The 23308-nt window shown below is 36.8% G+C and overlaps 6 non-coding genes and 19 pseudogenes across 6 annotated transcripts; all 25 read right to left on the bottom strand.

Annotated features, from left to right (window-relative positions):
- Positions 1–710: 710 nt before the first annotated feature.
- LOC145648965 (5S ribosomal RNA) lies at positions 711–829 on the bottom strand (annotated as a pseudogene).
- A 790-nt stretch (positions 830–1619) lies between these two features.
- On the bottom strand, positions 1620–1738 carry LOC145648833 (5S ribosomal RNA). The gene has a single exon (XR_014116506.1). It is a non-coding gene; the product is annotated as a 5S ribosomal RNA (ribosomal RNA).
- Positions 1739–2967: 1229 nt separating this feature from the next.
- On the bottom strand, positions 2968–3086 carry LOC145647423 (5S ribosomal RNA; annotated as a pseudogene).
- A 791-nt stretch (positions 3087–3877) lies between these two features.
- Positions 3878–3996, bottom strand: LOC145648925 (5S ribosomal RNA; annotated as a pseudogene).
- A 790-nt stretch (positions 3997–4786) lies between these two features.
- On the bottom strand, positions 4787–4905 carry LOC145647876 (5S ribosomal RNA; annotated as a pseudogene).
- Positions 4906–5695: 790 nt separating this feature from the next.
- On the bottom strand, positions 5696–5814 carry LOC145647875 (5S ribosomal RNA; annotated as a pseudogene).
- A 791-nt stretch (positions 5815–6605) lies between these two features.
- Positions 6606–6724, bottom strand: LOC145647422 (5S ribosomal RNA; annotated as a pseudogene).
- A 790-nt stretch (positions 6725–7514) lies between these two features.
- On the bottom strand, positions 7515–7633 carry LOC145647897 (5S ribosomal RNA; annotated as a pseudogene).
- Positions 7634–8424: 791 nt separating this feature from the next.
- LOC145647420 (5S ribosomal RNA) lies at positions 8425–8543 on the bottom strand (annotated as a pseudogene).
- Positions 8544–9333: 790 nt separating this feature from the next.
- Positions 9334–9452, bottom strand: LOC145647271 (5S ribosomal RNA; annotated as a pseudogene).
- Positions 9453–10243: 791 nt separating this feature from the next.
- LOC145649158 (5S ribosomal RNA) lies at positions 10244–10362 on the bottom strand (annotated as a pseudogene).
- A 790-nt stretch (positions 10363–11152) lies between these two features.
- Positions 11153–11271, bottom strand: LOC145648822 (5S ribosomal RNA). Its single transcript, XR_014116505.1, has one exon. It is a non-coding gene; the product is annotated as a 5S ribosomal RNA (ribosomal RNA).
- Positions 11272–12061: 790 nt separating this feature from the next.
- Positions 12062–12180, bottom strand: LOC145648811 (5S ribosomal RNA). The gene has a single exon (XR_014116504.1). It is a non-coding gene; the product is annotated as a 5S ribosomal RNA (ribosomal RNA).
- Positions 12181–12970: 790 nt separating this feature from the next.
- LOC145649938 (5S ribosomal RNA) lies at positions 12971–13089 on the bottom strand (annotated as a pseudogene).
- A 790-nt stretch (positions 13090–13879) lies between these two features.
- Positions 13880–13998, bottom strand: LOC145647419 (5S ribosomal RNA; annotated as a pseudogene).
- A 790-nt stretch (positions 13999–14788) lies between these two features.
- LOC145648799 (5S ribosomal RNA) lies at positions 14789–14907 on the bottom strand. The gene has a single exon (XR_014116502.1). It is a non-coding gene; the product is annotated as a 5S ribosomal RNA (ribosomal RNA).
- A 790-nt stretch (positions 14908–15697) lies between these two features.
- Positions 15698–15816, bottom strand: LOC145648089 (5S ribosomal RNA; annotated as a pseudogene).
- Positions 15817–16606: 790 nt separating this feature from the next.
- On the bottom strand, positions 16607–16725 carry LOC145648788 (5S ribosomal RNA). The gene has a single exon (XR_014116501.1). It is a non-coding gene; the product is annotated as a 5S ribosomal RNA (ribosomal RNA).
- A 790-nt stretch (positions 16726–17515) lies between these two features.
- Positions 17516–17634, bottom strand: LOC145648777 (5S ribosomal RNA). Its single transcript, XR_014116500.1, has one exon. It is a non-coding gene; the product is annotated as a 5S ribosomal RNA (ribosomal RNA).
- A 790-nt stretch (positions 17635–18424) lies between these two features.
- On the bottom strand, positions 18425–18543 carry LOC145648088 (5S ribosomal RNA; annotated as a pseudogene).
- Positions 18544–19333: 790 nt separating this feature from the next.
- LOC145648980 (5S ribosomal RNA) lies at positions 19334–19452 on the bottom strand (annotated as a pseudogene).
- A 790-nt stretch (positions 19453–20242) lies between these two features.
- Positions 20243–20361, bottom strand: LOC145650011 (5S ribosomal RNA; annotated as a pseudogene).
- A 790-nt stretch (positions 20362–21151) lies between these two features.
- On the bottom strand, positions 21152–21270 carry LOC145648781 (5S ribosomal RNA; annotated as a pseudogene).
- A 790-nt stretch (positions 21271–22060) lies between these two features.
- LOC145650124 (5S ribosomal RNA) lies at positions 22061–22179 on the bottom strand (annotated as a pseudogene).
- Positions 22180–22969: 790 nt separating this feature from the next.
- On the bottom strand, positions 22970–23088 carry LOC145648127 (5S ribosomal RNA; annotated as a pseudogene).
- Between the last annotated feature and the right edge of the window lie 220 nt (positions 23089–23308).

The following is a 23308-nucleotide window of genomic DNA, read 5'->3' as shown; positions in this document are numbered from 1 at the left end:
ATTTCACATCCTAGCATGTCATCTTGACAGTAAATTAAAGTGATTGAAGAGAAGCTTACAGCATCTCGTAGTCCAAGGTGCTAACAGATAGTTTTTGATGAATCACTGCACTTCACATTCAGGCATGTGAGTTGGAGAGTAAATGAAAGTGATGCAAAAAAAACGTACAGCATCGGCTATTCCCAGGTGCTAACAGATAGTTTGAGTTAATTATTCACTGCACTTCAAATTTGAACATGATAGCTTGAACATAAATTAAAGGGATGCAATACAATCTTACAGCACCTGCTATTCCCTGGTACTAAAATATTTCTATTTAATCTGTACACTTCACATACAAGCTTGTCAGTTGCAGATTAAAGTAAAGTGATGCAACAAAAACTTACAGCATCTGCTATTCCCAGGTGCTAACAGATAGTTTTTTTAATTAATCACTGCATTTCACATCATAGCATGTCATCTTGACAGTAAATTAAAGTGATTGAAGAGAAGCTTACAGCATCTCGTAGTCCAAGGTGCTAACAGATAGTTTTTGATGAATCACTGCACTTCACATTCAGGCATGTGAGTTGGAGAGTAAATGAAAGTGATGCAAAAAAAACTTACAGCATCGGCTATTCCCAGGTGCTAACAGATAGTTTTTTTTATTAATCACTGCACTTCACATTTGAGCATGTCAGCTTGAAAGTAAATTAAAGTGATGCAAGAAAAGCTTACAGCACCTGGTATTCTTAGGTAGGGTCCCAACTCAGTACTATCCAGGCCCAAACTTGCTTAGCTTCCAAGGTCAGATGAGATTGGGCGTTCTCAAGATGGTTTGGCCATAAGCCTTAAGCTCTTACTCAAATTGCCTAATCATAGCAAATATGAACAAAGACCAATCTGACAATTTTTTTTATTAATCCCTGCACTTGACATTCTAGAATGTTATCTTGAATGTAAATTAAATGATGCAATAAAAGCTTACAACATCTGGTATACGGAGGCACTAACAGACAGTTTTTTGATGAATCACTGCACTTCACATTCAGGCATGTGAGTTGGAGAGTAAATGAAAGTGATGCAAAAAAAACTTACAGCATCTGCTATTCCCAGGTGCTAACAGATAGTTTGAGTTAATTATTCACTGCACTTCAAATTTGAACATGATAGCTTGAACATAAATTAAAGGGATGCAATACAATCTTACAGCACCTGCTATTCCCTGGTACTAAAATATTTCTATTTAATCTGTACACTTCACATACAAGCTTGTCAGTTGCAGATTAAAGTAAAGTGATGCAACAAAAACTTACAGCATCTGCTATTCCCAGGTGCTAACAGATAGTTTTTTTAATTAATCACTGCATTTCACATCCTAGCATGTCATCTTGACAGTAAATTAAAGTGATTCAAGAGAAGCTTACAGCATCTCGTAGTCTAAGGTGCTAACAGATAGTTTTTGATGAATCACTGCACTTCACATTCAGGCATGTGAGTTGGAGAGTAAATGAAAGTGATGCAAAAAAAACTTACAGCATCGGCTATTCCCAGGTGCTAACAGATAGTTTTTTTTATTAATCACTGCACTTCACATTTGAGCATGTCAGCTTGAAAGTAAATTAAAGTGATGCAAGAAAAGCTTACAGCACCTGGTATTCCTAGGTAGGGTCCCACCTCAGTACTATCCAGGCCCAAACTTGCTTAGCTTCCAAGGTCAGATGAGATTGGGCGTTCTCAAGCTGGTGTGGCCGTAAGCCTTAAACACTTACTCAAATTTCCTAATCATAGCAAATATGATCAAAGACCAATCTGACAATTTTTTTTATTAATCCCTGCACTTGACATTCTAGAATGTTATCTTGAATGTAAATTAAATGATGCAATAAAAGCTTACAACATCTGGTATACGGAGGCACTAACAGACAGTTTTTTGATGAATCACTGCACTTCACATTCAGGCATGTGAGTTGGAGAGTAAATGAAAGTGATGCAAAAAAAACTTACAGCATCTGCTATTCCCAGGTGCTAACAGATAGTTTGAGTTAATTATTCACTGCACTTCAAATTTGAACATGATAGCTTGAACATAAATTAAAGGGATGCAATACAATCTTACAGCACCTGCTATTCCCTGGTACTAAAATATTTCTATTTAATCTGTACACTTCACATACAAGCTTGTCAGTTGCAGATTAAAGTAAAGTGATGCAACAAAAACTTACAGCATCTGCTATTCCCAGGTGCTAACAGATAGTTTTTTTAATTAATCACTGCATTTCACATCCTAGCATGTCATCTTGACAGTAAATTAAAGTGATTGAAGAGAAGCTTACAGCATCTCGTAGTCCAAGGTGCTAACAGATAGTTTTTGATGAATCACTGCACTTCACATTCAGGCATGTGAGTTGGAGAGTAAATGAAAGTGATGCAAAAAAAACGTACAGCATCGGCTATTCCCAGGTGCTAACAGATAGTTTGAGTTAATTATTCACTGCACTTCAAATTTGAACATGATAGCTTGAACATAAATTAAAGGGATGCAATACAATCTTACAGCACCTGCTATTCCCTGGTACTAAAATATTTCTATTTAATCTGTACACTTCACATACAAGCTTGTCAGTTGCAGATTAAAGTAAAGTGATGCAACAAAAACTTACAGCATCTGCTATTCCCAGGTGCTAACAGATAGTTTTTTTAATTAATCACTGCATTTCACATCCTAGCATGTCATCTTGACAGTAAATTAAAGTGATTCAAGAGAAGCTTACAGCATCTCGTAGTCCAAGGTGCTAACAGATAGTTTTTGATGAATCACTGCACTTCACATTCAGGCATGTGAGTTGGAGAGTAAATGAAAGTGATGCAAAAAAAACTTACAGCATCGGCTATTCCCAGGTGCTAACAGATAGTTTTTTTTTATTAATCACTGCACTTCACATTTGAGCATGTCAGCTTGAAAGTAAATTAAAGTGATGCAAGAAAAGCTTACAGCACCCGGTATTCCTAGATAGGGTCCCACCTCAGTACTATCCAGGCCCAAACTTGCTTAGCTTCCAAGGTCAGATGAGATTGGGCGTTCTCAAGCTGGTGTGGCCGTAAGCCTTAAACACTTACTCAAATTTCCTAATCATAGCAAATATGATCAAAGACCAATCTGACAATTTTTTTTATTAATCCCTGCACTTGACATTCTAGAATGTTATCTTGAATGTAAATTAAATGATGCAATAAAAGCTTACAACATCTGGTATACGGAGGCACTAACAGACAGTTTTTTGATGAATCACTGCACTTCACATTCAGGCATGTGAGTTGGAGAGTAAATGAAAGTGATGCAAAAAAAACTTACAGCATCTGCTATTCCCAGGTGCTAACAGATAGTTTGAGTTAATTATTCACTGCACTTCAAATTTGAACATGATAGCTTGAACATAAATTAAAGGGATGCAATACAATCTTACAGCACCTGCTATTCCCTGGTACTAAAATATTTCTATTTAATCTGTACACTTCACATACAAGCTTGTCAGTTGCAGATTAAAGTAAAGTGATGCAACAAAAACTTACAGCATCTGCTATTCCCAGGTGCTAACAGATAGTTTTTTTAATTAATCACTGCATTTCTCATCCTAGCATGTCATCTTGACAGTAAATTAAAGTGATTCAAGAGAAGCTTACAGCATCTCGTAGTCCAAGGTGCTAACAGATAGTTTTTGATGAATCACTGCACTTCACATTCAGGCATGTGAGTTGGAGAGTAAATGAAAGTGATGCAAAAAAAACTTACAGCATCGGCTATTCCCAGGTGCTAACAGATAGTTTTTTTTTATTAATCACTGCACTTCACATTTGAGCATGTCAGCTTGAAAGTAAATTAAAGTGATGCAAGAAAAGCTTACAGCACCCGGTATTCCTAGATAGGGTCCCACCTCAGTACTATCCAGGCCCAAACTTACTTAGCTTCCAAGGTCAGATGAGATTGGGCGTTCTCAAGCTGGTGTGGCCGTAAGCCTTAAACACTTACTCAAATTTCCTAATCATAGCAAATATGATCAAAGACCAATCTGACAATTTTTTTTATTAATCCCTGCACTTGACATTCTAGAATGTTATCTTGAATGTAAATTAAATGATGCAATAAAAGCTTACAACATCTGGTATACGGAGGCACTAACAGACAGTTTTTTGATGAATCACTGCACTTCACATTCAGGCATGTGAGTTGGAGAGTAAATGAAAGTGATGCAAAAAAAACTTACAGCATCTGCTATTCCCAGGTGCTAACAGATAGTTTGAGTTAATTATTCACTGCACTTCAAATTTGAACATGATAGCTTGAACATAAATTAAAGGGATGCAATACAATCTTACAGCACCTGCTATTCCCTGGTACTAAAATATTTCTATTTAATCTGTACACTTCACATACAAGCTTGTCAGTTGCAGATTAAAGTAAAGTGATGCAACAAAAACTTACAGCATCTGCTATTCCCAGGTGCTAACAGATAGTTTTTTTAATTAATCACTGCATTTCACATCCTAGCATGTCATCTTGACAGTAAATTAAAGTGATTCAAGAGAAGCTTACAGCATCTCGTAGTCTAAGGTGCTAACAGATAGTTTTTGATGAATCACTGCACTTCACATTCAGGCATGTGAGTTGGAGAGTAAATGAAAGTGATGCAAAAAAAACTTACAGCATCGGCTATTCCCAGGTGCTAACAGATAGTTTTTTTTATTAATCACTGCACTTCACATTTGAGCATGTCAGCTTGAAAGTAAATTAAAGTGATGCAAGAAAAGCTTACAGCACCTGGTATTCCTAGGTAGGGTCCCACCTCAGTACTATCCAGGCCCAAACTTGCTTAGCTTCCAAGGTCAGATGAGACTGGGCGTTCTCAAGCTGGTGTGGCCGTAAGCCTTAAACACTTACTCAAATTTCCTAATCATAGCAAATATGATCAAAGACCAATCTGACAATTTTTTTTATTAATCCCTGCACTTGACATTCTAGAATGTTATCTTGAATGTAAATTAAATGATGCAATAAAAGCTTACAACATCTGGTATACGGAGGCACTAACAGACAGTTTTTTGATGAATCACTGCACTTCACATTCAGGCATGTGAGTTGGAGAGTAAATGAAAGTGATGCAAAAAAAACGTACAGCATCGGCTATTCCCAGGTGCTAACAGATAGTTTGAGTTAATTATTCACTGCACTTCAAATTTGAACATGATAGCTTGAACATAAATTAAAGGGATGCAATACAATCTTACAGCACCTGCTATTCCCTGGTACTAAAATATTTCTATTTAATCTGTACACTTCACATACAAGCTTGTCAGTTGCAGATTAAAGTAAAGTGATGCAACAAAAACTTACAGCATCTGCTATTCCCAGGTGCTAACAGATAGTTTTTTTAATTAATCACTGCATTTCACATCCTAGCATGTCATCTTGACAGTAAATTAAAGTGATTCAAGAGAAGCTTACAGCATCTCGTAGTCCAAGGTGCTAACAGATAGTTTTTGATGAATCACTGCACTTCACATTCAGGCATGTGAGTTGGAGAGTAAATGAAAGTGATGCAAAAAAAACTTACAGCATCGGCTATTCCCAGGTGCTAACAGATAGTTTTTTTTATTAATCACTGCACTTCACATTTGAGCATGTCAGCTTGAAAGTAAATTAAAGTGATGCAAGAAAAGCTTACAGCACCTGGTATTCCTAGGTAGGGTCCCACCTCAGTACTATCCAGGCCCAAACTTGCTTAGCTTCCAAGGTCAGATGAGACTGGGCGTTCTCAAGCTGGTGTGGCCGTAAGCCTTAAACACTTACTCAAATTTCCTAATCATAGCAAATATGATCAAAGACCAATCTGACAATTTTTTTTATTAATCCCTGCACTTGACATTCTAGAATGTTATCTTGAATGTAAATTAAATGATGCAATAAAAGCTTACAACATCTGGTATACGGAGGCACTAACAGACAGTTTTTTGATGAATCACTGCACTTCACATTCAGGCATGTGAGTTGGAGAGTAAATGAAAGTGATGCAAAAAAAACGTACAGCATCGGCTATTCCCAGGTGCTAACAGATAGTTTGAGTTAATTATTCACTGCACTTCAAATTTGAACATGATAGCTTGAACATAAATTAAAGGGATGCAATACAATCTTACAGCACCTGCTATTCCCTGGTACTAAAATATTTCTATTTAATCTGTACACTTCACATACAAGCTTGTCAGTTGCAGATTAAAGTAAAGTGATGCAACAAAAACTTACAGCATCTGCTATTCCCAGGTGCTAACAGATAGTTTTTTTAATTAATCACTGCATTTCACATCCTAGCATGTCATCTTGACAGTAAATTAAAGTGATTCAAGAGAAGCTTACAGCATCTCGTAGTCCAAGGTGCTAACAGATAGTTTTTGATGAATCACTGCACTTCACATTCAGGCATGTGAGTTGGAGAGTAAATGAAAGTGATGCAAAAAAAACTTACAGCATCGGCTATTCCCAGGTGCTAACAGATAGTTTTTTTTTATTAATCACTGCACTTCACATTTGAGCATGTCAGCTTGAAAGTAAATTAAAGTGATGCAAGAAAAGCTTACAGCACCCGGTATTCCTAGATAGGGTCCCACCTCAGTACTATCCAGGCCCAAACTTGCTTAGCTTCCAAGGTCAGATGAGATTGGGCGTTCTCAAGCTGGTGTGGCCGTAAGCCTTAAACACTTACTCAAATTTCCTAATCATAGCAAATATGATCAAAGACCAATCTGACAATTTTTTTTATTAATCCCTGCACTTGACATTCTAGAATGTTATCTTGAATGTAAATTAAATGATGCAATAAAAGCTTACAACATCTGGTATACGGAGGCACTAACAGACAGTTTTTTGATGAATCACTGCACTTCACATTCAGGCATGTGAGTTGGAGAGTAAATGAAAGTGATGCAAAAAAAACTTACAGCATCTGCTATTCCCAGGTGCTAACAGATAGTTTGAGTTAATTATTCACTGCACTTCAAATTTGAACATGATAGCTTGAACATAAATTAAAGGGATGCAATACAATCTTACAGCACCTGCTATTCCCTGGTACTAAAATATTTCTATTTAATCTGTACACTTCACATACAAGCTTGTCAGTTGCAGATTAAAGTAAAGTGATGCAACAAAAACTTACAGCATCTGCTATTCCCAGGTGCTAACAGATAGTTTTTTTAATTAATCACTGCATTTCACATCCTAGCATGTCATCTTGACAGTAAATTAAAGTGATTCAAGAGAAGCTTACAGCATCTCGTAGTCTAAGGTGCTAACAGATAGTTTTTGATGAATCACTGCACTTCACATTCAGGCATGTGAGTTGGAGAGTAAATGAAAGTGATGCAAAAAAAACTTACAGCATCGGCTATTCCCAGGTGCTAACAGATAGTTTTTTTTATTAATCACTGCACTTCACATTTGAGCATGTCAGCTTGAAAGTAAATTAAAGTGATGCAAGAAAAGCTTACAGCACCTGGTATTCCTAGGTAGGGTCCCACCTCAGTACTATCCAGGCCCAAACTTGCTTAGCTTCCAAGGTCAGATGAGACTGGGCGTTCTCAAGCTGGTTTGGCCGTAAGCCTTAAACACTTACTCAAATTTCCTAATCATAGCAAATATGATCAAAGACCAATCTGACAATTTTTTTTATTAATCCCTGCACTTGACATTCTAGAATGTTATCTTGAATGTAAATTAAATGATGCAATAAAAGCTTACAACATCTGGTATACGGAGGCACTAACAGACAGTTTTTTGATGAATCACTGCACTTCACATTCAGGCATGTGAGTTGGAGAGTAAATGAAAGTGATGCAAAAAAAACGTACAGCATCGGCTATTCCCAGGTGCTAACAGATAGTTTGAGTTAATTATTCACTGCACTTCAAATTTGAACATGATAGCTTGAACATAAATTAAAGGGATGCAATACAATCTTACAGCACCTGCTATTCCCTGGTACTAAAATATTTCTATTTAATCTGTACACTTCACATACAAGCTTGTCAGTTGCAGATTAAAGTAAAGTGATGCAACAAAAACTTACAGCATCTGCTATTCCCAGGTGCTAACAGATAGTTTTTTTAATTAATCACTGCATTTCACATCCTAGCATGTCATCTTGACAGTAAATTAAAGTGATTCAAGAGAAGCTTACAGCATCTCGTAGTCCAAGGTGCTAACAGATAGTTTTTGATGAATCACTGCACTTCACATTCAGGCATGTGAGTTGGAGAGTAAATGAAAGTGATGCAAAAAAAACTTACAGCATCGGCTATTCCCAGGTGCTAACAGATAGTTTTTTTTTATTAATCACTGCACTTCACATTTGAGCATGTCAGCTTGAAAGTAAATTAAAGTGATGCAAGAAAAGCTTACAGCACCCGGTATTCCTAGATAGGGTCCCACCTCAGTACTATCCAGGCCCAAACTTGCTTAGCTTCCAAGGTCAGATGAGATTGGGCGTTCTCAAGCTGGTGTGGCCGTAAGCCTTAAACACTTACTCAAATTTCCTAATCATAGCAAATATGATCAAAGACCAATCTGACAATTTTTTTTATTAATCCCTGCACTTGACATTCTAGAATGTTATCTTGAATGTAAATTAAATGATGCAATAAAAGCTTACAACATCTGGTATACGGAGGCACTAACAGACAGTTTTTTGATGAATCACTGCACTTCACATTCAGGCATGTGAGTTGGAGAGTAAATGAAAGTGATGCAAAAAAAACTTACAGCATCTGCTATTCCCAGGTGCTAACAGATAGTTTGAGTTAATTATTCACTGCACTTCAAATTTGAACATGATAGCTTGAACATAAATTAAAGGGATGCAATACAATCTTACAGCACCTGCTATTCCCTGGTACTAAAATATTTCTATTTAATCTGTACACTTCACATACAAGCTTGTCAGTTGCAGATTAAAGTAAAGTGATGCAACAGAAACTTACAGCATCTGCTATTCCCAGGTGCTAACAGATAGTTTTTTTAATTAATCAATGCATTTCACATCCTAGCATGTCATCTTGACAGTAAATTAAAGTGATTCAAGAGAAGCTTACAGCATCTCGTAGTCTAAGGTGCTAACAGATAGTTTTTGATGAATCACTGCACTTCACATTCAGGCATGTGAGTTGGAGAGTAAATGAAAGTGATGCAAAAAAAACTTACAGCATCGGCTATTCCCAGGTGCTAACAGATAGTTTTTTTTATTAATCACTGCACTTCACATTTGAGCATGTCAGCTTGAAAGTAAATTAAAGTGATGCAAGAAAAGCTTACAGCACCTGGTATTCCTAGGTAGGGTCCCACCTCAGTACTATCCAGGCCCAAACTTGCTTAGCTTCCAAGGTCAGATGAGATTGGGCGTTCTCAAGATGGTTTGGCCGTAAGCCTTAAACTCTTACTCAAATTGCCTAATCATAGCAAATATGAACAAAGACCAATCTGACAATTTTTTTTATTAATCCCTGCACTTGACATTCTAGAATGTTATCTTGAATGTAAATTAAATTATGCAATAAAAGCTTACAACATCTGGTATACGGAGGCACTAACAGACAGTTTTTTGATGAATCACTGCACTTCACATTCAGGCATGTGAGTTGGAGAGTAAATGAAAGTGATGCAAAAAAAACGTACAGCATCTGCTATTCCCAGGTGCTAACAGATAGTTTGAGTTAATTATTCACTGCACTTCAAATTTGAACATGATAGCTTGAACATAAATTAAAGGGATGCAATACAATCTTACAGCACCTGCTATTCCCTGGTACTAAAATATTTCTATTTAATCTGTACACTTCACATACAAGCTTGTCAGTTGCAGATTAAAGTAAAGTGATGCAACAAAAACTTACAGCATCTGCTATTCCCAGGTGCTAACAGATAGTTTTTTTAATTAATCACTGCATTTCACATCCTAGCATGTCATCTTGACAGTAAATTAAAGTGATTCAAGAGAAGCTTACAGCATCTCGTAGTCCAAGGTGCTAACAGATAGTTTTTGATGAATCACTGCACTTCACATTCAGGCATGTGAGTTGGAGAGTAAATGAAAGTGATGCAAAAAAAACTTACAGCATCGGCTATTCCCAGGTGCTAACAGATAGTTTTTTTTTATTAATCACTGCACTTCACATTTGAGCATGTCAGCTTGAAAGTAAATTAAAGTGATGCAAGAAAAGCTTACAGCACCCGGTATTCCTAGATAGGGTCCCACCTCAGTACTATCCAGACCCAAACTTGCTTAGCTTCCAAGGTCAGATGAGATTGGGCGTTCTCAAGCTGGTGTGGCCGTAAGCCTTAAACACTTACTCAAATTTCCTAATCATAGCAAATATGATCAAAGACCAATCTGACAATTTTTTTTATTAATCCCTGCACTTGACATTCTAGAATGTTATCTTGAATGTAAATTAAATGATGCAATAAAAGCTTACAACATCTGGTATACGGAGGCACTAACAGACAGTTTTTTGATGAATCACTGCACTTCACATTCAGGCATGTGAGTTGGAGAGTAAATGAAAGTGATGCAAAAAAAACTTACAGCATCTGCTATTCCCAGGTGCTAACAGATAGTTTGAGTTAATTATTCACTGCACTTCAAATTTGAACATGATAGCTTGAACATAAATTAAAGGGATGCAATACAATCTTACAGCACCTGCTATTCCCTGGTACTAAAATATTTCTATTTAATCTGTACACTTCACATACAAGCTTGTCAGTTGCAGATTAAAGTAAAGTGATGCAACAAAAACTTACAGCATCTGCTATTCCCAGGTGCTAACAGATAGTTTTTTTAATTAATCACTGCATTTCACATCCTAGCATGTCATCTTGACAGTAAATTAAAGTGATTCAAGAGAAGCTTACAGCATCTCGTAGTCTAAGGTGCTAACAGATAGTTTTTGATGAATCACTGCACTTCACATTCAGGCATGTGAGTTGGAGAGTAAATGAAAGTGATGCAAAAAAAACTTACAGCATCGGCTATTCCCAGGTGCTAACAGATAGTTTTTTTTATTAATCACTGCACTTCACATTTGAGCATGTCAGCTTGAAAGTAAATTAAAGTGATGCAAGAAAAGCTTACAGCACCTGGTATTCCTAGGTAGGGTCCCACCTCAGTACTATCCAGGCCCAAACTTGCTTAGCTTCCAAGGTCAGATGAGATTGGGCGTTCTCAAGCTGGTGTGGCCGTAAGCCTTAAACACTTACTCAAATTTCCTAATCATAGCAAATATGATCAAAGACCAATCTGACAATTTTTTTTATTAATCCCTGCACTTGACATTCTAGAATGTTATCTTGAATGTAAATTAAATGATGCAATAAAACCTTACAACATCTGGTATACGGAGGCACTAACAGACAGTTTTTTGATGAATCACTGCACTTCACATTCAGGCATGTGAGTTGGAGAGTAAATGAAAGTGATGCAAAAAAAACGTACAGCATCGGCTATTCCCAGGTGCTAACAGATAGTTTGAGTTAATTATTCACTGCACTTCAAATTTGAACATGATAGCTTGAACATAAATTAAAGGGATGCAATACAATCTTACAGCACCTGCTATTCCCTGGTACTAAAATATTTCTATTTAATCTGTACACTTCACATACAAGCTTGTCAGTTGCAGATTAAAGTAAAGTGATGCAACAAAAACTTACAGCATCTGCTATTCCCAGGTGCTAACAGATAGTTTTTTTAATTAATCACTGCATTTCACATCCTAGCATGTCATCTTGATAGTAAATTAAAGTGATTGAAGAGAAGCTTACAGCATCTCGTAGTCCAAGGTGCTAACAGATAGTTTTTGATGAATCACTGCACTTCACATTCAGGCATGTGAGTTGGAGAGTAAATGAAAGTGATGCAAAAAAAACTTACAGCATCGGCTATTCCCAGGTGCTAACAGATAGTTTTTTTTATTAATCACTGCACTTCACATTTGAGCATGTCAGCTTGAAAGTAAATTAAAGTGATGCAAGAAAAGCTTACAGCACCTGGTATTCCTAGGTAGGGTCCCACCTCAGTACTATCCAGGCCCAAACTTGCTTAGCTTCCAAGGTCAGATGAGATTGGGCGTTCTCAAGCTGGTGTGGCCGTAAGCCTTAAACACTTACTCAAATTTCCTAATCATAGCAAATATGATCAAAGACCAATCTGACAATTTTTTTTATTAATCCCTGCACTTGACATTCTAGAATGTTATCTTGAATGTAAATTAAATGATGCAATAAAACCTTACAACATCTGGTATACGGAGGCACTAACAGACAGTTTTTTGATGAATCACTGCACTTCACATTCAGGCATGTGAGTTGGAGAGTAAATGAAAGTGATGCAAAAAAAACGTACAGCATCGGCTATTCCCAGGTGCTAACAGATAGTTTGAGTTAATTATTCACTGCACTTCAAATTTGAACATGATAGCTTGAACATAAATTAAAGGGATGCAATACAATCTTACAGCACCTGCTATTCCCTGGTACTAAAATATTTCTATTTAATCTGTACACTTCACATACAAGCTTGTCAGTTGCAGATTAAAGTAAAGTGATGCAACAAAAACTTACAGCATCTGCTATTCCCAGGTGCTAACAGATAGTTTTTTTAATTAATCACTGCATTTCACATCCTAGCATGTCATCTTGATAGTAAATTAAAGTGATTGAAGAGAAGCTTACAGCATCTCGTAGTCCAAGGTGCTAACAGATAGTTTTTGATGAATCACTGCACTTCACATTCAGGCATGTGAGTTGGAGAGTAAATGAAAGTGATGCAAAAAAAACTTACAGCATCGGCTATTCCCAGGTGCTAACAGATAGTTTTTTTTATTAATCACTGCACTTCACATTTGAGCATGTCAGCTTGAAAGTAAATTAAAGTGATGCAAGAAAAGCTTACAGCACCTGGTATTCCTAGGTAGGGTCCCACCTCAGTACTATCCAGGCCCAAACTTGCTTAGTTTCCAAGGTCAGATGAGATTGGGCGTTCTCAAGATGGTTTGGCCATAAGCCTTAAACACTTACTCAAATTGCCTAATCATAGCAAATATGAACAAAGACCAATCTGACAATTTTTTTTATTAATCCCTGCACTTGACATTCTAGAATGTTATCTTGAATGTAAATTAAATGATGCAATAAAAGCTTACAACATCTGGTATACGGAGGCACTAACAGACAGTTTTTTGATGAATCACTGCACTTCACATTCAGGCATGTGAGTTGGAGAGTAAATGAAAGTGATGCAAAAAAAACGTACAGCATCGGCTATTCCCAGGTGCTAACAGATAGTTTGAGTTAATTATTCACTGCACTTCAAATTTGAACATGATAGCTTGAACATAAATTAAAGGGATGCAATACAATCTTACAGCACCTGCTATTCCCTGGTACTAAAATATTTCTATTTAATCTGTACACTTCACATACAAGCTTGTCAGTTGCAGATTAAAGTAAAGTGATGCAACAAAAACTTACAGCATCTGCTATTCCCAGGTGCTAACAGATAGTTTTTTTAATTAATCACTGCATTTCACATCCTAGCATGTCATTTTGACAGTAAATTAAAGTGATTGAAGAGAAGCTTACAGCATCTCGTAGTCCAAGGTGCTAACAGATAGTTTTTGATGAATCACTGCACTTCACATTCAGGCATGTGAGTTGGAGAGTAAATGAAAGTGATGCAAAAAAAACTTACAGCATCGGCTATTCCCAGGTGCTAACAGATAGTTTTTTTTATTAATCACTGCACTTCACATTTGAGCATGTCAGCTTGAAAGTAAATTAAAGTGATGCAAGAAAAGCTTACAGCACCCGGTATTCCTAGATAGGGTCCCACCTCAGTACTATCCAGGCCCAAACTTGCTTAGCTTCCAAGGTCAGATGAGATTGGGCGTTCTCAAGCTGGTGTGGCCGTAAGCCTTAAACACTTACTCAAATTTCCTAATCATAGCAAATATGATCAAAGACCAATCTGACAATTTTTTTTATTAATCCCTGCACTTGACATTCTAGAATGTTATCTTGAATGTAAATTAAATGATGCAATAAAAGCTTACAACATCTGGTATACGGAGGCACTAACAGACAGTTTTTTGATGAATCACTGCACTTCACATTCAGGCATGTGAGTTGGAGAGTAAATGAAAGTGATGCAAAAAAAACGTACAGCATCTGCTATTCCCAGGTGCTAACAGATAGTTTGAGTTAATTATTCACTGCACTTCAAATTTGAACATGATAGCTTGAACATAAATTAAAGGGATGCAATACAATCTTACAGCACCTGCTATTCCCTGGTACTAAAATATTTCTATTTAATCTGTACACTTCACATACAAGCTTGTCAGTTGCAGATTAAAGTAAAGTGATGCAACAAAAACTTACAGCATCTGCTATTCCCAGGTGCTAACAGATAGTTTTTTTAATTAATCACTGCATTTCACATCCTAGCATGTCATCTTGACAGTAAATTAAAGTGATTCAAGAGAAGCTTACAGCATCTCGTAGTCTAAGGTGCTAACAGATAGTTTTTGATGAATCACTGCACTTCACATTCAGGCATGTGAGTTGGAGAGTAAATGAAAGTGATGCAAAAAAAACTTACAGCATCGGCTATTCCCAGGTGCTAACAGATAGTTTTTTTTATTAATCACTGCACTTCACATTTGAGCATGTCAGCTTGAAAGTAAATTAAAGTGATGCAAGAAAAGCTTACAGCACCTGGTATTCCTAGGTAGGGTCCCACCTCAGTACTATCCAGGCCCAAACTTGCTTAGCTTCCAAGGTCAGATGAGATTGGGCGTTCTCAAGCTGGTGTGGCCGTAAGCCTTAAACACTTACTCAAATTTCCTAATCATAGCAAATATGATCAAAGACCAATCTGACAATTTTTTTTATTAATCCCTGCACTTGACATTCTAGAATGTTATCTTGAATGTAAATTAAATGATGCAATAAAAGCTTACAACATCTGGTATACGGAGGCACTAACAGACAGTTTTTTGATGAATCACTGCACTTCACATTCAGGCATGTGAGTTGGAGAGTAAATGAAAGTGATGCAAAAAAAACGTACAGCATCGGCTATTCCCAGGTGCTAACAGATAGTTTGAGTTAATTATTCACTGCACTTCAAATTTGAACATGATAGCTTGAACATAAATTAAAGGGATGCAATACAATCTTACAGCACCTGCTATTCCCTGGTACTAAAATATTTCTATTTAATCTGTACACTTCACATACAAGCTTGTCAGTTGCAGATTAAAGTAAAGTGATGCAACAAAAACTTACAGCATCTGCTATTCCCAGGTGCTAACAGATAGTTTTTTTAATTAATCACTGCATTTCACATCCTAGCATGTCATCTTGACAGTAAATTAAAGTGATTGAAGAGAAGCTTACAGCATCTCGTAGTCCAAGGTGCTAACAGATAGTTTTTGATGAATCACTGCACTTCACATTCAGGCATGTGAGTTGGAGAGTAAATGAAAGTGATGTAAAAAAAACTTACAGCATCGGCTATTCCCAGGTGCTAACAGATAGTTTTTTTTATTAATCACTGCACTTCACATTTGAGCATGTCAGCTTGAAAGTAAATTAAAGTGATGCAAGAAAAGCTTACAGCACCTGGTATTCCTAGGTAGGGTCCCACCTCAGTACTATCCAGGCCCAAACTTGCTTAGCTTCCAAGGTCAGATGAGATTGGGCGTTCTCAAGATGGTTTGGCCATAAGCCTTAAACACTTACTCAAATTGCCTAATCATAGCAAATATGAACAAAGACCAATCTGACAATTTTTTTTATTAATCCCTGCACTTGACATTCTAGAATGTTATCTTGAATGTAAATTAAATGATGCAATAAAAGCTTACAACATCTGGTATACGGAGGCACTAACAGACAGTTTTTTGATGAATCACTGCACTTCACATTCAGGCATGTGAGTTGGAGAGTAAATGAAAGTGATGCAAAAAAAACGTACAGCATCTGCTATTCCCAGGTGCTAACAGATAGTTTGAGTTAATTATTCACTGCACTTCAAATTTGAACATGATAGCTTGAACATAAATTAAAGGGATGCAATACAATCTTACAGCACCTGCTATTCCCTGGTACTAAAATATTTCTATTTAATCTGTACACTTCACATACAAGCTTGTCAGTTGCAGATTAAAGTAAAGTGATGCAACAAAAACTTACAGCATCTGCTATTCCCAGGTGCTAAGAGATAGTTTTTTTAATTAATCACTGCATTTCACATCCTAGCATGTCATCTTGACAGTAAATTAAAGTGATTCAAGAGAAGCTTACAGCATCTCGTAGTCTAAGGTGCTAACAGATAGTTTTTGATGAATCACTGCACTTCACATTCAGGCATGTGAGTTGGAGAGTAAATGAAAGTGATGCAAAAAAAACTTACAGCATCGGCTATTCCCAGGTGCTAACAGATAGTTTTTTTTATTAATCACTGCACTTCACATTTGAGCATGTCAGCTTGAAAGTAAATTAAAGTGATGCAAGAAAAGCTTACAGCACCTGGTATTCCTAGGTAGGGTCCCACCTCAGTACTATCCAGGCCCAAACTTGCTTAGCTTCCAAGGTCAGATGAGATTGGGCGTTCTCAAGCTGGTGTGGCCGTAAGCCTTAAACACTTACTCAAATTTCCTAATCATAGCAAATATGATCAAAGACCAATCTGACAATTTTTTTTATTAATCCCTGCACTTGACATTCTAGAATGTTATCTTGAATGTAAATTAAATGATGCAATAAAAGCTTACAACATCTGGTATACGGAGGCACTAACAGACAGTTTTTTGATGAATCACTGCACTTCACATTCAGGCATGTGAGTTGGAGAGTAAATGAAAGTGATGCAAAAAAAACGTACAGCATCGGCTATTCCCAGGTGCTAACAGATAATTTGAGTTAATTATTCACTGCACTTCAAATTTGAACATGATAGCTTGAACATAAATTAAAGGGATGCAATACAATCTTACAGCACCTGCTATTCCCTGGTACTAAAATATTTCTATTTAATCTGTACACTTCACATACAAGCTTGTCAGTTGAAGATTAAAGTAAAGTGATGCAACAAAAACTTACAGCATCTGCTATTCCCAGGAGCTAACAGATAGTTTTTTTAATTAATCACTGCATTTCACATCCTAGCATGTCATCTTGACAGTAAATTAAAGTGATTGAAGAGAAGCTTACAGCATCTCGTAGTCCAAGGTGCTAACAGATAGTTTTTGATGAATCACTGCACTTCACATTCAGGCATGTGAGTTGGAGAGTAAATGAAAGTGATGCAAAAAAAACTTACAGCATCGGCTATTCCCAGGTGCTAACAGATAGTTTTTTTTATTAATCACTGCACTTCACATTTGAGCATGTCAGCTTGAAAGTAAATTAAAGTGATGCAAGAAAAGCTTACAGCACCTGGTATTCCTAGGTAGGGTCCCACCTCAGTACTATCCAGGCCCAAACTTGCTTAGCTTCCAAGGTCAGATGAGATTGGGCGTTCTCAAGCTGGTGTGGCCGTAAGCCTTAAACACTTACTCAAATTTCCTAATCATAGCAAATATGATCAAAGACCAATCTGACAATTTTTTTTATTAATCCCTGCACTTGACATTCTAGAATGTTATCTTGAATGTAAATTAAATGATGCAATAAAAGCTTACAACATCTGGTATACGGAGGCACTAACAGACAGTTTTTTGATGAATCACTGCACTTCACATTCAGGCATGTGAGTTGGAGAGTAAATGAAAGTGATGCAAAAAAAACGTACAGCATCTGCTATTCCCAGGTGCTAACAGATAGTTTGAGTTAATTATTCACTGCACTTCAAATTTGAACATGATAGCTTGAACATAAATTAAAGGGATGCAATACAATCTTACAGCACCTGCTATTCCCTGGTACTAAAATATTTCTATTTAATCTGTACACTTCACATACAAGCTTGTCAGTTGCAGATTAAAGTAAAGTGATGCAACAAAAACTTACAGCATCTGCTATTCCCAGGTGCTAACAGATAGTTTTTTTAATTAATCACTGCATTTCACATCCTAGCATGTCATCTTGACAGTAAATTAAAGTGATTGAAGAGAAGCTTACAGCATCTCGTAGTCCAAGGTGCTAACAGATAGTTTTTGATGAATCACTGCACTTCACATTCAGGCATGTGAGTTGGAGAGTAAATGAAAGTGATGCAAAAAAAACTTACAGCATCGGCTATTCCCAGGTGCTAACAGATAGTTTTTTTTATTAATCACTGCACTTCACATTTGAGCATGTCAGCTTGAAAGTAAATTAAAGTGATGCAAGAAAAGCTTACAGCACCTGGTATTCCTAGGTAGGGTCCCACCTCAGTACTATCCAGGCCCAAACTTGCTTAGCTTCCAAGGTCAGATGAGATTGGGCGTTCTCAAGATGGTTTGGCCATAAGCCTTAAACACTTACTCAAATTGCCTAATCATAGCAAATATGAACAAAGACCAATCTGACAATTTTTTTTATTAATCCCTGCACTTGACATTCTAGAATGTTATCTTGAATGTAAATTAAATGATGCAATAAAAGCTTACAACATCTGGTATACGGAGGCACTAACAGACAGTTTTTTGATGAATCACTGCACTTCACATTCAGGCATGTGAGTTGGAGAGTAAATGAAAGTGATGCAAAAAAAACGTACAGCATCTGCTATTCCCAGGTGCTAACAGATAGTTTGAGTTAATTATTCACTGCACTTCAAATTTGAACATGATAGCTTGAACATAAATTAAAGGGATGCAATACAATCTTACAGCACCTGCTATTCCCTGGTACTAAAATATTTCTATTTAATCTGTGCACTTCACATACAAGCTTGTTAGTTGCAGATTAAAGTAAAGTGATGCAACAAAAACTTACAGCATCTGCTATTCCCAGGTGCTAACAGATAGTTTTTTTAATTAATCACTGCATTTCACGTCCTAGCATGTCATCTTGACAGTAAATTAAAGTGATTCAAGAGAAGCTTACAGCATCTCGTAGTCTAAGGTGCTAACAGATAGTTTTTGATGAATCACTGCACTTCACATTCAGGCATGTGAGTTGGAGAGTAAATGAAAGTGATGCAAAAAAAACTTACAGCATCGGCTATTCCCAGGTGCTAACAGATAGTTTTTTTTATTAATCACTGCACTTCACATTTGAGCATGTCAGCTTGAAAGTAAATTAAAGTGATGCAAGAAAAGCTTACAGCACCTGGTATTCCTAGGTAGGGTCCCACCTCAGTACTATCCAGGCCCAAACTTGCTTAGATTCCAAGGTCAGATGAGATTGGGCGTTCTCAAGCTGGTGTGGCCGTAAGCCTTAAACACTTACTCAAATTTCCTAATCATAGCAAATATGATCAAAGACCAATCTGACAATTTTTTTTATTAATCCCTGCACTTGACATTCTAGAATGTTATCTTGAATGTAAATTAAATGATGCAATAAAAGCTTACAACATCTGGTATACGGAGGCACTAACAGACAGTTTTTTGATGAATCACTGCACTTCACATTCAGGCATGTGAGTTGGAGAGTAAATGAAAGTGATGCAAAAAAAACGTACAGCATCGGCTATTCCCAGGTGCTAACAGATAATTTGAGTTAATTATTCACTGCACTTCAAATTTGAACATGATAGCTTGAACATAAATTAAAGGGATGCAATACAATCTTACAGCACCTGCTATTCCCTGGTACTAAAATATTTCTATTTAATCTGTACACTTCACATACAAGCTTGTCAGTTGAAGATTAAAGTAAAGTGATGCAACAAAAACTTACAGCATCTGCTATTCCCAGGAGCTAACAGATAGTTTTTTTAATTAATCACTGCATTTCACATCCTAGCATGTCATCTTGACAGTAAATTAAAGTGATTGAAGAGAAGCTTACAGCATCTCGTAGTCCAAGGTGCTAACAGATAGTTTTTGATGAATCACTGCACTTCACATTCAGGCATGTGAGTTGGAGAGTAAATGAAAGTGATGCAAAAAAAACTTACAGCATCGGCTATTCCCAGGTGCTAACAGATAGTTTTTTTTATTAATCACTGCACTTCACATTTGAGCATGTCAGCTTGAAAGTAAATTAAAGTGATGCTAGAAAAGCTTACAGCACCTGGTATACCTAGGTAGGGTCCCACCTCAGTACTAGCCAGGCCCAAACTTGCTTAGCTTCCAAGGTCAGATGAGATTGGGCGTTCTCAAGATGGTTTGGCCATAAGCCTTAAACACTTACTCAAATTGCCTAATCATAGCAAATATGAACAAAGACCAATCTGACAATTTTTTTTATTAATCCCTGCACTTGACATTCTAGAATGTTATCTTGAATGTAAATTAAATGATGCAATAAAAGCTTACAACATCTGGTATACGGAGGCACTAACAGACAGTTTTTTGATGAATCACTGCACTTCACATTCAGGCATGTGAGTTGGAGAGTAAATGAAAGTGATGCAAAAAAAACGTACAGCATCTGCTATTCCCAGGTGCTAACAGATAGTTTGAGTTAATTATTCACTGCACTTCAAATTTGAACATGATAGCTTGAACATAAATTAAAGGGATGCAATACAATCTTACAGCACCTGCTATTCCCTGGTACTAAAATATTTCTATTTAATCTGTACACTTCACATACAAGCTTGTCAGTTGCAGATTAAAGTAAAGTGATGCAACAAAAACTTACAGCATCTGCTATTCCCAGGTGCTAACAGATAGTTTTTTTAATTAATCACTGCATTTCACATCCTAGCATGTCATCATGACAGTAAATTAAAGTGATTCAAGAGAAGCTTACAGCATCTCGTAGTCTAAGGTGCTAACAGATAGTTTTTGATGAATCACTGCACTTCACATTCAGGCATGTGAGTTGGAGAGTAAATGAAAGTGATGCAAAAAAAACTTACAGCATCGGCTATTCCCAGGTGCTAACAGATAGTTTTTTTTATTAATCACTGCACTTCACATTTGAGCATGTCAGCTTGAAAGTAAATTAAAGTGATGCAAGAAAAGCTTACAGCACCTGGTATTCCTAGGTAGGGTCCCACCTCAGTAATATCCAGGCCCAAACTTGCTTAGCTTCCAAGGTCAGATGAGATTGGGCGTTCTCAAGCTGGTGTGGCCGTAAGCCTTAAACACTTACTCAAATTTCCTAATCATAGCAAATATGATCAAAGACCAATCTGACAATTTTTTTTATTAATCCCTGCACTTGACATTCTAGAATGTTATCTTGAATGTAAATTAAATGATGCAATAAAAGCTTACAACATCTGGTATACGGAGGCACTAACAGACAGTTTTTTGATGAATCACTGCACTTCACATTCAGGCATGTGAGTTGGAGAGTAAATGAAAGTGATGCAAAAAAAACGTACAGCATCTGCTATTCCCAGGTGCTAACAGATAGTTTGAGTTAATTATTCACTGCACTTCAAATTTGAACATGATAGCTTGAACATAAATTAAAGGGATGCAATACAATCTTACAGCACCTGCTATTCCCTGGTACTAAAATATTTCTATTTAATCTGTACACTTCACATACAAGCTTGTCAGTTGCAGATTAAAGTAAAGTGATGCAACAAAAACTTACAGCATCTGCTATTCCCAGGTGCTAACAGATAGTTTTTTTAATTAATCACTGCATTTCACATCCTAGCATGTCATCTTGACAGTAAATTAAAGTGATTGAAGAGAAGCTTACAGCATCTCGTAGTCCAAGGTGCTAACAGATAGTTTTTGATGAATCACTGCACTTCACATTCAGGCATGTGAGTTGGAGAGTAAATGAAAGTGATGCAAAAAAAACTTACAGCATCGGCTATTCCCAGGTGCTAACAGATAGTTTTTTTTATTAATCACTGCACTTCACATTTGAGCATGTCAGCTTGAAAGTAAATTAAAGTGATGCAAGAAAAGCTTACAGCACCTGGTATTCCTAGGTAGGGTCCCACCTCAGTACTATCCAGGCCCAAACTTGCTTAGCTTCCAAGGTCAGATGAGATTGGGCGTTCTCAAGATCGTTTGGCCATAAGCCTTAAACACTTACTCAAATTGCCTAATCATAGCAAATATGAACAAAGACCAATCTGACAATTTTTTTTATTAATCCCTGCACTTGACATTCTAGAATGTTATCTTGAATGTAAATTAAATGATGCAATAAAAGCTTACAACATCTGGTATACGGAGGCACTAACAGACAGTTTTTTGATGAATCACTGCACTTCACATTCAGGCATGTGAGTTGGAGAGTAAATGAAAGTGATGCAAAAAAAACGTACAGCATCTGCTATTCCCAGGTGCTAACAGATAGTTTGAGTTAATTATTCACTGCACTTCAAATTTGAACATGATAGCTTGAACATAAATTAAAGGGATGCAATACAATCTTACAGCACCTGCTATTCCCTGGTACTAAAATATTTCTATTTAATCTGTACACTTCACATACAAGCTTGTCAGTTGCAGATTAAAGTAAAGTGATGCAACAAAAACTTACAGCATCTGCTATTCCCAGGTGCTAACAGATAGTTTTTTTAATTAATCACTGCATTTCACGTCCTAGCATGTCATCTTGACAGTAAATTAAAGTGATTCAAGAGAAGCTTACAGCATCTCGTAGTCTAAGGTGCTAACAGATAGTTTTTGATGAATCACTGCACTTCACATTCAGGCATGTGAGTTGGAGAGTAAATGAAAGTGATGCAAAAAAAACTTACAGCATCGGCTATTCCCAGGTGCTAACAGATAGTTTTTTTTATTAATCACTGCACTTCACATTTGAGCATGTCAGCTTGAAAGTAAATTAAAGTGATGCAAGAAAAGCTTACAGCACCTGGTATTCCTAGGTAGGGTCCCACCTCAGTACTATCCAGGCCCAAACTTGCTTAGCTTCCAAGGTCAGATGAGATTGGGAGTTCTCAAGATGGTTTGGCCATAAGCCTTAAACACTTACTCAAATTGCCTAATCATAGCAAATATGAACAAAGACCAATCTGACAATTTTTTTTATTAATCCCTGCACTTGACATTCTAGAATGTTATCTTGAATGTAAATTAAATGATGCAATAAAAGCTTACAACATCTGGTATACGGAGGCACTAACAGACAGTTTTTTGATGAATCACTGCACTTCACATTCAGGCATGTGAGTTGGAGAGT

Source organism: Electrophorus electricus, chromosome 13, assembly GCF_041902795.1.
Source record: "Electrophorus electricus isolate QZ-2024a chromosome 13, ASM4190279v1, whole genome shotgun sequence".
Classification (NCBI taxonomy): domain Eukaryota; kingdom Metazoa; phylum Chordata; class Actinopteri; order Gymnotiformes; family Gymnotidae; genus Electrophorus; species Electrophorus electricus.
This window is presented reverse-complemented; position numbering and strand designations above follow the sequence as displayed.